Source organism: Moschus berezovskii, chromosome 28, assembly GCF_049115385.1.
Source record: "Moschus berezovskii isolate FMDL1 chromosome 28, NW_MosBer_1.0, whole genome shotgun sequence".
Taxonomy (NCBI): Eukaryota; Metazoa; Chordata; class Mammalia; order Artiodactyla; family Moschidae; genus Moschus; species Moschus berezovskii.
In genome coordinates this window covers 3610772-3625937 of record NC_142487.1, presented here as the reverse complement: position 1 = coordinate 3625937, position 15166 = coordinate 3610772, and the positions used below count along the sequence as shown (strand labels likewise).

The following is a 15166-nucleotide window of genomic DNA, read 5'->3' as shown; positions in this document are numbered from 1 at the left end:
CATGGGGTCGCGGAGAGTCTGACACGACTGAGCGACTGAACTGAACTGAACTGAACTGAATAATAGCATACATTTTATTTGAAAAGACAAGCCATAGCTAATATATACACCATTGGTGTAAGTGTGAAAAATTCTGTAAGACAAAATTAATAATATCATAGAGCTGTATATACAAATAGTTATTGGATGATCCAGGTAGATGACAGTCAGTACTATGAGTTAAGTGAAGGATGGAGAAGCCTGGTTGGTTGGTGGAGGTGGAACTGTGCCTAAGCCTTGAAGAATTGAGTTTGGATTGACAAGGAGGAGGTAAGCAGAGTAGTTGGGCACTGAGGAGCAATGAAAGTGACTACAGGGACCCTGGGTAAGGCAGCATGAAAGGGGTGGAGGTGGATAAGTTGACAGGGAATAGAGACCATGTTATGGAGCAGGCGAATTCCAAGCTCTGAAGGGCAGTCTGCATTTAGGGAGTGACAAGAGCCCACTGAAAATTTCCGAACAGCAGTGTGACACAGTGTGCTGTGTTAGAAAAATGAGTATGTCCTATAGTATAAATATGGGCTCAGGGTAAAATGGACCTCAATATTAGTGTTGGTGATAAAAAAAAAGAATAAAAAAATGAGATTGGTGATTGCTGATTAAATTTTGGGGTCAAGGGAAAGGGCTGAGCAACTGATGGCTCCATGTCTTCAAGCCCCATTGCCTGGGAGAAAAACGGTGCCACTAACAGAAACAGGGACGATAGAAGTCAGTGTTTTGGGAAGCGAAGGGATAAAAGCCTGATTTTAGATTAAAGTTGATATGATGAGGGAGATTCAGATAAAAGCACATGTTTGAAATAGTGGGACTAAATGAAGCTCTTGAAAGAAATTAGAACTGTGGATGGCAATGTCCCTAAATCTCTCTTTATTATTTTTTGTTTGTTTGTTTCACTTCTCTCTTTTCAGTTAGTTCTCTATATTTTATCTTTATTTTAAAAATACTATTTGACATTATTTTTATTATTTCCTTTCTTACTTCCAAACACCAGTGAAATTTTTCTAGTTTCTGATATTGAATTCTTGGTTTACTTGTTAACAGAAAAACATGTTTAAAACTAAGAAGTTCCCTCTGAGCACTGCCTCAGCTTTGTCTCTCAAATTTTGACAAATATTGGCTTAGCTATTAAGTTAAATATTTTTGTAGTAACTAAGGCTTTCAATTGCAAAGATTCCCAGCATCTCCACTTAAAATTTTTTTTTTTTTTTTAATCTATCCCTGAGAAAAGTATGTTGAAAGCTTCGGCATTCATTGTTTAGTTTACACATATGTTTTGGCAATTCTGTTAGTTGCTTCATATAAAATGTTCATAGTGTTTATATATCCTGGTTCTTTTATTTTTCTCTTTAGCATTGTATAACATGTTTTTGGGGAGCAGGGTGGAATATAAAATAGTAAATAGAAGCATGGACTTTTAAAGCTATACACCACAGTTGAACCCTGGTTCTATAACCAACTTTTAATTAGCATATTTTTTTTTTTGAGTTTTGATTTATTTTTATTTTTATTTTTTTTTATTTCTAAAAAAGAATTTTATTAAAAAAGCACAAATGCAAAGAAATGAACAGAGGAAAATGTATGCGTCGAACCTGGACTGGTCACTTATGATAATATACATGCTACAATTCCATTCTCCCCAATCATTCCACCTTCACCCTCTCCCACAGAGTCCCAAAGACTGTTCTAAATGCCTATGTCTCTTTTGCAGTCTCTTATACAGGGACTGTATAAATCTCTCTTTAGACCCAGAACTGCCCCTTGAATGCCACATCTGCCCGCCTGAGAACGCGAGATAAACTTGTACCAGACTCAGTTTATCTGGGAAGGAATTGTTACTGTGTGTGTGCTGTCCCTTCAGTCATGTCCAACTCTTCGTGATCCCGCGGACTGTAGCCCGCCAGGCTCCTCTGTCCATGGGATTCTCCAGGCAAGGATATTGGAGTGGGTTAACATTTCCTCCTCCAGTTTCAGAAGGAAAGCCATGTTTATATGTGAATTTGGTTTAGGATTTTTCATCTGCCAAGAAACCTGGGCTATTATTACACATTAAACATTTTTATCAGTCCACCTGTTCTGATTCCAGTGAGAACAGTAAGAGCATATATTGTTCAATCGCTCAGTGTCCGACTCTTTGCAACCCCATGGACTGCAGCACACCAGGCTTTCCTGTCCTTCACCATCTCCCAGAGCTTGCTCAAACTCATGTCCATTGAGTTAGTGATGCTATCTAACCATCTCATCCTCTGTCATCCCCTTCTCCTCCTTCCTTCAATCTTTCCCAGCATCAGGGCCTTTTCTAATGAGTCAGCTCTTCCCATCAGGTGGCCAAAGTATTGGAGCTTCAGCATCAGTCCTTCTAATGAATATTCAGGATTGATTTCTTTTGGGATTGACTGGTTTGATCTCCTTGCAGTCCAAGGGCATACAAGTTAAAAAAATTTTTTGGGTGTCTCTGTATTGCAATAATTTTCATGACCTGGAGTCTCTCTTGCATGCTGGTGGATTTTTTAGGGAAGGGACTAGCACTTGCAGAGATGTGAAGGCAGGAACATGTGGAGGTGGGCAATGTCCTTGTAATGGTGGATAATCTGTTTTGGAGAAGCATGGGGGAGGTGATTGGAGAGGTGGGAGCAGAGCCCGACTTGCTGCCGCTGGGAGGATTATCATCTGTGGCCATTACTTGCTCTTGTCTCTTTATCATCTTGTCAGGGTGAGGCTCCAGAGTCCACACGTCCAGGGCGGAAGAGTTCACAGGGATGAGAGGGCGCAGCCACCGCTGTCCTCTCTCAGCCCGCCCTTGACTCTTAGTCATTGACTCTAATCCTCGACTTAAAACAACTTAGCTGTGATGTTATTTTAACCCTGCTTAAAACCCAGGCAGTCCAAAGGCTGTCACACAATCTTAATTATTCTTTAGTTCACTCACCAGGAGGCCCTGAACATAAAGCACACTTGCACTCAGAAGAAGCAGAGATCTTCCCTCTCAGAAAATGGATTATTTCACTGCTTGAAACTGTAGATGAAATCTGGAGTAAAGATAAAAGCTTTTATTTATTAGGCATATGTGCCGAGTACTCTTCTCAGAACCTGATAATGACTGTGTCATTTAATCTTTATCACCATCCTTAGAAGCATGTTATTATTATCTCCATTTTAATAATGAAAAAAATGAACAAAGCTTAGTAGCATTTAAGTTCACATAAGGCTTCTCTGTGATTCAGGCAGTAAAGAATCCGCTTGTAATGAAGGTGACTGGAGTCCTATCCCTGGGTTGGGAAGATTCCCTGGAGGAGGGCATGGCAACCCACTCCAGTATTCTTGCCTGGGAAATCCCATGGACAGAGGACCTTGGCAGGCTACAGTCCATGGGGTCGTAAAGAGTCAGACACAAATTAGTGAGTAACACTTTCAAGTTCACATGGTAAATACCAGAGCCAGGAGAAGGCAATGGCAAGCCACTCCAGTACTCTTGCCTGGAAAATCCCATGGATGGAGGAGCCTGGTGGGCTGCAGTCCATGGGGTCGCTAGGGGTCGGACACGACTGAGCGACTTCACTTTCACTTTTCACTTTCACACATTGGAGAAGGAAATGGCAACCCACTCCAGTGTTCTTGCCTGGAGAATCCCAGGGACAGGGGAGCCGGGTGGGCTTCCATCTATGGGGTCACACAGAGTTGGACACGACTGAAGTGACTTAGCAGCAGCAGCAGCAGTCTGACTGCAAAACCTAAGCTTTTAGCTAGTGTATTATACTGATTTAAAGAAACACATGAACAAAGTGTGAAGGATAAGCTATTAATATATTCAGTTGTTGTTGTTGTTTCATCACTAAGTCATGTCCGACTCTTTGAGATCCCATGGACTGTACCTACCAGATTCCTCTGACTATGGGATTCTCCAGGCAAGAACACTGGAGTGGGTTGCCATTTCCTACTCCAGGGGATCTTCCCGATCCAGGGATCAAACCCATATCTCCTGTGCAGGCAGGCAAATTCTTTACCCCTGAGCCATCTGGGAAGCAGTAAATGGTGACAAAAATATTAAGAGTTAGTGTTAAATTAATAGTCCTTTGTATTTCAGATTTCATGATCTGAGTGGCCATGGTCCATTGAGGCCTTCATTTTGTCATGTCAGCATTTAAATAAAAAATTATTTTTGAATGCTTTTAGATGGGGTACGCACTCTTCTTTCCATGACTATCCCATATCAGCCCACAGATTTATGGCATTGGCAAACATGCTCTGTTAGTTCAGAACGCATTTTATTATCTTAGTTCAGAATGTAGGTCATTTTGTGAGTGAAGGAGAAGGAGGAAGGGATGAGAGTGATGTCATCCATGTAGGCCCCCTTTTATCAGGAGATGAAAACCTTCCCCAGAAACCGCTGCAGCCCACTCCCCTGAGGTCACCTTGGCTAGAACCAGGCTGCATGGCCGTACCTCACTGCTGGGAAGGCTAAAGGTGGGGAACAGAGTTCTCAAGATGAGCTTAGACCACGTGGTGCTAGTGGTAAAGAACCCATTGCCAGTGCAGGTGACATAGGAGACACAGGTTCAATCCCTGGGTCAGGAAGATCCCCTGGAGGAAGAAATGGTAACCCATTCCAGCATTCTTGCCTAAAGAATCCTATGGACAGAGGAGCCTGGCAGCTTATAGTCTGTGGAGTCTCGAAGGAGTTGGACACGACTCAAGTTACTTAGCACATTACAGCAGTCAAAATCCTTTGGCTGGAGCTGTATTTATTAGCATGCTGAACAGAATCAGAGTCCTATTAGCAAAGAAGGGAGGTGGGTGTTAGAAAAGGGGCTAAGAGCAGCTGTCATCATCTTATTTACAGTTCTGAGTGACTGCGTACTACCCTCATAGTGTCGTGATTCATCCAGATGAGATGACTGCTTTAACAAATATCCTCAACTTTTCAGCGGCTTGATTAATTACTTGCTGACACTTCAGTCCATCGTGGTGAGGTCTTCACATTTGCTCAGGGATCCGGTCTCCCTCCGTCTTGTTCAACTGTCATCTTCTGATTCCAGCTGCCAAGATTGCTCTAGAAGGAAGAAGAGCACAGGCAAGGCACACAACACTTAACTGTCTTGGCCACCATGTCAGGCACATTCTACTGTGAGAACGAGGAAATGTTCTCCCACGTCTCCAGGGAGAGGTGGCTTCGCTGAGCCTCTAGTCAGCTTCTGCTACACTGCAATCAACTCAAATCTAGTCGTCACGGAAGACAGCTGACAAAATGAATCAAGGCATTCTTCACAAATGTGAAAGTTTTTGTTTCACAAGAAGTTATAAATAAATGAGATTTACTGCAACGAGTTGACTCACTGGAAAAGACTCTGATGCTGGGAAAGGTTGGGGGCGGGAGGAGAAGGGGACGACCGAGAATGAGATGGCTGGATGGCATCACCGACTCTGTAGACATGAGTTTGAGTGAACTCCGGGAGTTGGTGCTGGACAGGGAGGCCTGGCGTGCTGTGATTCATGGGGTCGCGGAGAGTCGGACACGACTGAGCGACTGAACTGAACTGAACTGAACTGTCTTTTGATATTTCTTCAAGATCTTTTCACCAAACATTACTTTTTATAGATAGTTAAAACATGGAGAATTAAAGTCTCAGGTGGCTCAGATGGTAAAGAATCTGCCTGCAATGCAGGAGACTTGGGTTCAATACCTCGGTTAGGAAGATCCCCTGGAGAAGGGAATGGCAACCCACTCCAGTATTCTTGCCTGGAGAATTCTATGGACAGAGGAGCCTGGAGGGGTATAGTCCATGGGGTCGCAAAGAGTCGGACATGACTGAGCGACTAACACACAAAGTCCTAAGCACATCATTTCCAAAAAACCTTCTTGACTTCTCAAGACAGCAAGCAGCCTGCTGTTTTTAGTTTTGTGTGTGCTGCTCCTTGGCCGTGATAACCAGTTAGCATGTGTCTCACTTGGCTGTAAATGCCCGGAGGAACAGACCAGGTTCCGTTCATCTTTCCGTTCATTAAGACCAGGGCTTAATGCCAAGAAGATAGTCAATGAACATATAATTGAATGAATGATTAAATGGATAAATGCGTGAATGACGTATTGACAATAGTAAAACTTCAAAGCAGACTAAAGGGAGAAAAGGCTAGTTTTGAATTCATGAAAATGTTGATTTATGGAATATTTATAAAGATATGTTTTTTCTTTATATATATATTTTTTTCTTTGTATATATATATATATATTTGTATACAACTAGATGCTACTGCTGCTGCTGCTGCTGCTAAGTCACTTCAGTCGTGTCCGACTCTGTGTGACCCCATAGACGTAAGCCCACCAGGCTCCCCCGTCCCTGGGATTCTCCAGGCAAGAACACTGGAGTGGGTTGCCATTTCCTTCTCCAATGTGTGAAAGTGAAAAGTGAAAGTGAAGTCGCTCAGTCGTGTCCGACCCTTAGCGACCCCATGGGCTACAGCATACCAGGCTCCTCCATCCATGGGATTTTCCAGGCAAGAGTACTGGAGTGGCTTGCCATTGTCTTCTCCGCTAGATGCTACTACTACATGTTAATTATTTCCAGCAGTTCATTCAAGTGATGGTTTATGCTCATACAAATGCTTATGAGGTAAAGATCTTAAAATTTTGGACTTCCCTAGTAGTCCAGTGGTTAAGACTCTGAGCTCCCAATGCAGGGTGCATGGGTCCAATCCCTGGTCAGAGAAGACCTCAAATGCCACATGCACGACCAAAAAAATGATCTTAACATTTTTTCATAAATAGATTAAACATATTTCCATTTGAGTGACCTTAAATTTCACATCTGTGGAGAGCAAGTTGGTGATGTTTTTATTTCACCAGTAATATTTATAATGCTTACTATTTAAATTTTCTATTCATTAACTCAACCAATATTCAGTCATTTTTAACTCAAACAGAAGACATTGATAAACATACTAGACTGTAATTAATTAACTGTATGATTTATAATTGGGATGAACACCAGAAAGGCAAAGAGTAACAGGGAACACATAATTTATATTAGAGATTTAAGAATGTTTATCAGGCGGTACTGTCTCTGTTGAGATGAAAAGAAAAAGTGAGACAAAGCTAGAGAAGAATTGGGAAAGTGCACTTGAGAATATGTGAGGGTTCTTGGAGGTTGACAGCTGGGAGGACCTGAAAAAGACCAGGGTTATCAGGTTGGAGGGGGACAGGTCCAGAGTTAGACATGCCCAGACCTCATGGACCTCATTGGACCCTTGCTTTAATACATTAGCTCATGTGACTCAATAAAAGAGAAAAAAGAGCTTAGATGTTGTTTGGGGGTTTTGATTGCTGAAAGCAAGCTCAGTTGCTCATTTGTGTCCAACTCTGCGACCTCATGGACTAGTCCACCAGGCTCCTCTGTCCATGGAATTCTCCAGGCAAGAATACTTGAGTGGGTTGCCATTCCCTTCTCCAAGGGATCTTCCAGCCCAGGGATCAAACCTGCATCTCCTGTGGCTCCTGCATTGGCAGGCACCAACAGGATCTTAGTTCTGCAACCAGGGATCAAACTTGCATCCCTTGCATTGGAAGCGCAAAGTTTTAACAACTGGACCACCAAGGAAGTCTCAGAACTTAGCTGTTTATATGGAACATATAATAAACCCTTTAGCTTGACCTTTTAGCCAAGGACTAAAATGTGAATACCAACGATATACATTCAGTGAAGTACAATTTTTTTTTTTTGTAAACTAAAAAGAATACCACCCTGTAACAAGAGTGAAAGAAAAAAACCCTGAAAATATTGGTTACATTTTGGAAGTTAGATTGAGAAAATGTGGTAGGAGATGAAGTTAGATAATTGGAGGGAAAAATAGAATTTGACTTCAGATTCACTTTTTAAATCAGAAATTTCATATGAATTAAAGATACCAAAATAACAATAGCTAACATTTAGCTTGTACTATGTGTCAAGCCCTGATTCAAGCACTTTTCATTATATTGCACATATTTTACTCATTCAATCTTTGAAACAGCCCTATAAATTAGGAGCGAGTCCCCCCCTGCAGTTTTACAGTTAGAGCAATGGATGCTTAGAAAGATAATGATGGGACTGCAGGCACTATGGCTCAGTGGTAAAGAACCCACCTGCAGTGTAGGAAACGTGAGTTCGATCCCTGGGTTGGGAAGATGAGCGGGAGGAGGAAATGGCAAACCACTCCAGTATTCTTGCCTGGAAAATCTCATGGACAGAGAAGCCTGACGGGCTGTAGTCCAGGGAGTCACAAAGAGTCAGACATGACTTATGGATGAAACCACCACCAAGGCATCCTGGCTTCTGAGTCTCTGTTCTAATCTATCACACACACATACTACATGTAAAAGTTATAGGGGAAAAAATGTAATATTGGTATAGGGAAGACCATTCTAATCCTAATTATAAAGTCAAAAACAAGGGAAATGATTGATAGATTTGACTACGTGAACATGTGTTTTTTTAAACTTTTACATTTCCCCCGAATATCCCAAATGAAAACTATAAATAAGATAGTGTATGTAAATAGATAAAGTGTTAATACTCCATGTATAAAGCATTCTTATAATCAGTAAAAAGGAACAAATCCCCCTCCAAAGAAAATAGTCTAGGGCAGGGGTTAACAAACTGGTCCTGAACTGAATGCAGTCCACCATCTGTTTTTGAAAATGAAGTTTCGTTGGAATATAGCCATGCTCATTCATGTGCATATTGTCCGTGGCTGCTTTTAAGCTACAGTGGCAGAGTTGAATAATTGTGCCATCAAAGGCTGCACTCTTTACTATCTGGTCCTTTACAGAAAAGGTTCCCTGACCTCTGATGTGGAGGAATATCCCCTTCTGGTGGTCTTGAAAGACAAGAGAGAGTCTCCTCCATTTGAAATGGCTTTAGGTGGTCTGATTAGGCTCTTGAGGTCTCTCCCTCACCTCCATCCTGTTTGATATTGAACTCATCTTGGGTTGAATGCCTGTAAGCATCTCTCCTCTTTTATAGACTTATTCCTGCTGAGTCAGTCCTCCTGTTGACCTGTCTTTCTTAACAGCAGTCCTCTGCAGCCCTATCTCTTCCATGGGAAACACACCCTCGCGTCTTCAGTGCTTTCAAGACACATTCTCAGGGTTTTATCAATACCTGACCCTCCAACCATCTACTTTTCTCTCCTCTTGCATCCAGGTTGTTGACCTTTGCTGGGAAAAGTCACGCAACTAGAGCAATTGGTGATATAACTCCATTCGTGATCTCTTTCCTCTGCTAGGAACTCTGTTCTGAATTCCTACATGACCCCAAGTTGGCTCCTCTCCAAGGACATCTCACGGCTGCCATACCTAAACTTTCTTCTCTCACTTTAACGTTCCTGTTCTTTTCTTAGCTATCTGAAAATGAACTTGCTTCTACATCACAAAGGAAAAAAAGAAGACTTCATGCAGTAAATACCAGATCCCAACCTCTTCTGATTCCTGAGATGAGGAATTCACTTGTGATACCTTCTTCCTGCTTTCTCTTCTTTTTCCAAATTTTAATTTATTATTTATTTTTGGCTGCACTGGGTCTTTGTTGCTGTGCATGGGCTTTTTTTTTCTAGCTGTGGTGATTGATGGCTACTCTCTGTGGTGCATGGGCCTCTCATTGCAGTGGCTTCTCTTGTTGCAGAACGTGGGCTCTAGTGCTCAGGCTCAGGAGCTGTGGTGCACAGGCTCAGCTGCCCCTGACAAGTGGAATTCTCACAGACCAACCAGGGATCGAATCTGGGTGCCCTGCATTGGCATGAAGACTCGCAGTCACTGGACCACAAAGGAGGTCCATTCCTGCTCTGTTTTCAACATTTGCCTCTAAACTGTTTTCCTTGCCTATAGCTTAAACCTATTTCATCTCTGGCCTTCCTAAAAAAAAAAAAAAAGAAGGAAAGAATAGAGAGAGAAAGGAAGATGAGATAAAGCCAAAGGAAAGGATGGAAGGAGAGAAAAATAAAGAGATCATGGTGATTCTTTGGACTCTACACGCCTCCACTGTGGCCACACATCTCTCTTTCCCTTCACAGCTAAGTTTTTGAGCACATGCTCCTGGCTTGTCACCACTTCCTCATAGTGTCATATGATTTACCTCCCATGAAGCTCATGAGGGTGCTCTGGCCAAGTCTCCATGCACAGTGCCCCCTCCCATCCCTGTCTTACTGGACACATCTGAGTTTATGATACAGTTGACCTCATTCTTACAACTGGCTTCACTTTGTTTGTTGGTACTGCTCTCCTCCGGTTTTCTTCTTTCCTTTCCCTCAAGAGCTTTGCATGCTGCTACTCATCCCCCACCTTAAGTAGAATTCTATCCTTGGGCCAGCCTTTCTTCTCTCCTCGGCAGTCTCATTACCCCTATACCACTGGTTCATAAATTTGTACCCGTACTCTGGACCTTTTTTCTCAGACGCCTCAGAGTGCCTACTAGGAGTACCTACAAAGATTTTCACATGCCTGGATGTCCTAAGATCATCACAAACTGAATCCCGCAAAATTCATCTCCCTTTTACCCCCGTTATGCCATTCTACATGGTACCACCCTATCCCTTGTCACACTGTGTGAACCCCTTTGCCATTATGGGCCTTGACTGGTCTCTGCCTAATTCCATTCTGAGCCTCTCAAGAGCAGGGACAACCTGTTTTCTGTCTGTAACTCTGCATTCAGTTCACTGAGTTTGCTTAATACACATGTGAGACTGTGGAAGTAAGGAAGATGAGGGAAAACAAGAAAGGGTGGAACCTATTTGGGATTCAGGTGTTCCCGACAGAAATCACGACTAATCAGTCAATAGGTGGTCCTCTGAAATGAACTGAGGATGGGAAATTAGCTGGATGATGAAGTGCAGAAAACATTCTCCTTTTCTAGAGTCTGTTGCTAAAACAATAAAAACTCATGAGGCCTGTTGAAACTCATTAAGTAGCTGTGACAGATGACTTTTTATTTAGTACCGATGCCTTTTAGACTTGTAGAGTGTAGGTTGCAGAGCCTACGGCAGCATTCTCCTCAAAATGTGAAGTTTAGCAGTAACCACTGAAGATTTTACATTTAGCACTTAGCACAGTTTCAGCTAGTACGTGAATTCTTGGTTCTTGGCAGCACTGAGAACACAGCATGAGATGTCCTAAGTTAAAATGTTCTAGTATCAAGTGTTCTGAGAATGTTTAAGTCAGATTACTAAACCTTGAGCAATTTGTAAAACCAACTATAAAAACAGGCAAGGGAGAAAACATGTCACGTTGTGTTATAACATAGAGGAATTATGATTTTCAGAGCCTAAATCTGAATGAATAGAATGGCAGTCAGAAGTCATAAAAAAAAAGATATGTATGTCACCCTCGGACCAGAAACTGATCAGTTATATATTGTAAATTCAAATTGTCTTAGTGTCAAGACTAATGATTTTTTTTAAGTTAATTCAAGACTTTTGGAAATTTGAAATTAATGAACATTAGAATATCCTGACAGTCACTTTGTAACATTAATAGTTCCTGTACAACGAACACATGTCCTATAAAGTCAATTATCTACAACTAACTCCATATTTCTCTAATTCTTCCCTCAAAAACTTATTGTAAAATTAAGCCTTTAAGGTTTAAGTCTTCCATAGGGTAAGAAAGTATCATTGAAACATTACTAAATCCAATATTACATTAAAGTAATTCCCACAATGCAATTTGCCTTATCACTTCAAACCCTTTCCTTGTTTAAATCAAATATAACATTTTAGAAAGTTGAAAAATAGAGGGAAAAGGGAATTTATAATCCCACCAACTGCACACAGCATTTTACAGAAATTTTTAAATAATTATAATTGTGTATATAATTTTGTATCTTTCTTTTAAAATTAGTATTTCTCTCATGAAAAATTTTCTGTGATGTTACTAAATAGTTATGATTGTAATTTTTATAAAATAAAATCGCTACCTGGGTCAGGAAGATCCCCTGGAAGAGGGCATGGCAACCCACTCCAGTATTCTTGCCTGGAGAATCCCATGGACAGAGGAGCCTGGTGGGCTACGGTCCATGGGGTCACAAAGAGTTGGACACGACTGAGTGACTAACACTTTCACTTTCACCTGATATCATCTAATAATATACCATAATTTACTTAACCATTTGCCTAATGGGTAATTTAGATGAGATCTATTTTTTCCACTTGGTACTGTGGATTTTTCTCCATCATACTTTGTGCATTTTTCTTACGGTAGATTTCCAAGAGTAAAATTGCTCAGTTGAAATTTATACTTTCATAATGACTTCCCAGAGGAGTCTTCCAATAATAGTTCCCTTTGAAGTGTAAGAGTACCAGTTTCATTGCTAATTTAGCAGGTGTTTTAAAGAGTACTTCATCTTCATTGTTGTTTTGCTTTATTTTAGTTTATAAACTTTGTTTTCTAGGGACTTCCCTGGTGGTCCATTGGTAAGACTTTGCACTTCGAATGCAGGAGGCACAGGTTTGATCCCTGGTTGGGGAACTAGAATCCCATATGCTGTGCAGAGCGGCCAAAAAAAAAAATCACACACACACACAACTATAAACTTTGTTTTCTAGAGCCATTTTCAGTTCAGTTCAGTTCAGTCGTTCGGTCGTGTCCGACTCTCCGCGACCCCATGAATCACAGCATGCCAGGCCTCCCTGTCCATTACCAACTCTCGGAGTTCACTCAAACTCATGTCCACAGAGTTGGTGATGCCATCCAGCCATCTCATTCTCGGTCGTCCCCTTCTCCTCCCGCCCCCAACCTTTCCCAGCATCAGAGTCTTTTCCAGTGAGTCAACTTGTCGCATGAGGTGGCCAAAGTATTGCAGTTTCAGCTTTAGCATCAGTCCTTCCAATGAACACCCAGGATTGATCTCCTTTAGAATGGAATGGTTGGATCTCCTTGCAGTCCAAGGGACTCTCAAGAGTCTTCTCCAACACCACAGTTCAAAAGCATTCGTTCTTTGGTGATCAGCTTTCTTCACAGTCCAACTCTCACATCCATACATGACCACGGGAAAAACAATAGCCTTGACTAGACGGACCTTTGTTGGCAAAGTAATGTCTCTGCTTTTTAATATACTATCTAGGTTGGTCATAACTTTCCTTCCAAGGAGTAAGTGTCTTTTAATTTCATGGCTGCAGGAGCAGAAAGTATAGAGGGCTCCTGGATACCCACTCTAGTTCTGCCTCCCCCATAGTTTCCCCTATTCTTAATATCTTTCATTAGTGTAGTATATTTGTTTGATTAATGAAAGTTATTCATGAATGAACACTGATACTTTATTACGAACTAAAGTTCATAGTTTACATTAGGATTCACTCTTAGTATTGTACACCTTTATGGGTTTTAACAAAGGTTTAAAGAGAATGAGATGGTTGGATGGCATCATCAACTCGATGGACATGAGTTTGAGTGAACTCCGGGAGTTGCTGATGGACAAGGAGGCCTGGCGTGCTGTGATTCATGGGGTCGCAAAGAGTTGGACACGACTGAGCAACTGAACTGAACTGAATGTCATGTGTCTACCATTACTGTATCATACAGAAGAGTTTCATTGCCCTAAAAATTTCCTGTGCTCCACCTAATCATTCTTCCTCCCCACAAGCCCTTGGCAACCACTGATCTTTACACTGTCTCTGTAGTTTTGTCTTTTCCTCAATGTTAATATGTTTGGAATCATATAAATATGTAGCCATTGTAAGCTGTCTTCTTTCACTTAACAATGTACATTTGTATTTCCTCTGTGTCTTGTTGTAGCTTAATGACTTCTTTCTTTTTTATCAGTGAATGATATTCCACTGTAAGGATATACCATAGTTTATCTATTCACCCTTTGAAGAACATCTAGGATGTTTCCAGTTTTGGCAATTATGAATAAAGCTGTCAAAAACATGTATATGCAGATTTTTTTGTATGGACATAAGTTTTCAACTCATGGGGTAAAATATATTTTTATATTTACCTGTTACTGATTTAGAAATGTGTTCTCTTCTGTCTCAGAATATATTAATGAAACGTATGTTTAAACACCTTTTTCTCCCTCTAGAGACTCTTTTTTCTCCAGATTGCTTTTCATTTGTTTGTTTGTTTCGGTCCCTATCTTTTGGGTCTGAGATATTCCTCAGTTGTCTGGTGATCCTGGTTGTCTGGTCTTACTTAAGAGCAATGCCCCATAAAGCTGATAAGAAGCTCTGATCTCATGGTGAGGCCTGCCACCTGTGGGCCATTTCACTAAGGAGTGCTCAGTGTTGGTATGTTAAGACTTTCCTTTTGGGCTGGTTAGATTCTCCAGAGAAAAATCTTCTGACCTTCTCTCTTGATGGTGGAAAACGGGTTACCATTTGTTCGGAAGCAGAGCTGGAAAGCCGTTTGGCAGTGGGTGGACTCAGTTAGTATATAAAATGCTCATCTGATCCCCCTGTTTGCAGACTGGTACCGCTTTCCCCCCACCACACTGCCACCGCCACCCCTGCCCCATTCCCCCCGGGACAACTGTGGCTGTCCAGCTCTCTACAGATGCAGGAGATACAGTTACCTGCTTGGACTTGGGGAAGGGCTCTGCGACTTATCTGATTCTTAAAAGAGAATTTCAGTTAATCCTCCTGTTTCTAGCCTCACCTTTATCCTCATACCTGGAACCCAACCTTGCAGTGCCTTTGGGGGAGGTATGTGGTTTACTGTGTAAACTGGTTGTTTCTAAAACTTAACATGGGATCCAGCTTTCTCAATTCTGCGTGGTCATTTGCTGATCCATTTGCTTTCCATTTTAAATCTTTTGTTGCGTTTCTTTTGCTTCTGTTCTCTTTGGTTTTCTTGTCTTTAAAAACCCTTTGCTGTGCTTTTAGCTTTGATAGAAATGGAAATATAATCTGTCATTTATGTGAAATTCTCATATATCCTTTTTATTTATTGTTTCTGAATTATTTATTTTGGGATGTGCTGGGTCTTTGTTGCTGCACACGGGCTTTCTCTAGTTGCAGTGAGCAGGGGCTTCTCTTCCTTGCAGTGCGTGGGCTTCTCACTGATGTGGCTTCTCTTGTTGTGGAGCACAGGTTCTCGGTGAGGGGGCTCAATAGTTGTGGCACATGAGCTTAGTTTCCCTGCAGCATGTGGAATCTTCCTGGACCAGGG

At 41.6% G+C, this 15166-nt stretch overlaps 1 pseudogene; it reads right to left on the bottom strand.

Annotated features, from left to right (window-relative positions):
* The window catches only part of LOC129549585 (uncharacterized), a 113993-nt pseudogene extending 111142 nt beyond the window's left edge, over window positions 1-2851 (bottom strand).
* Window positions 2852-15166: the final 12315 nt, after the last annotated feature.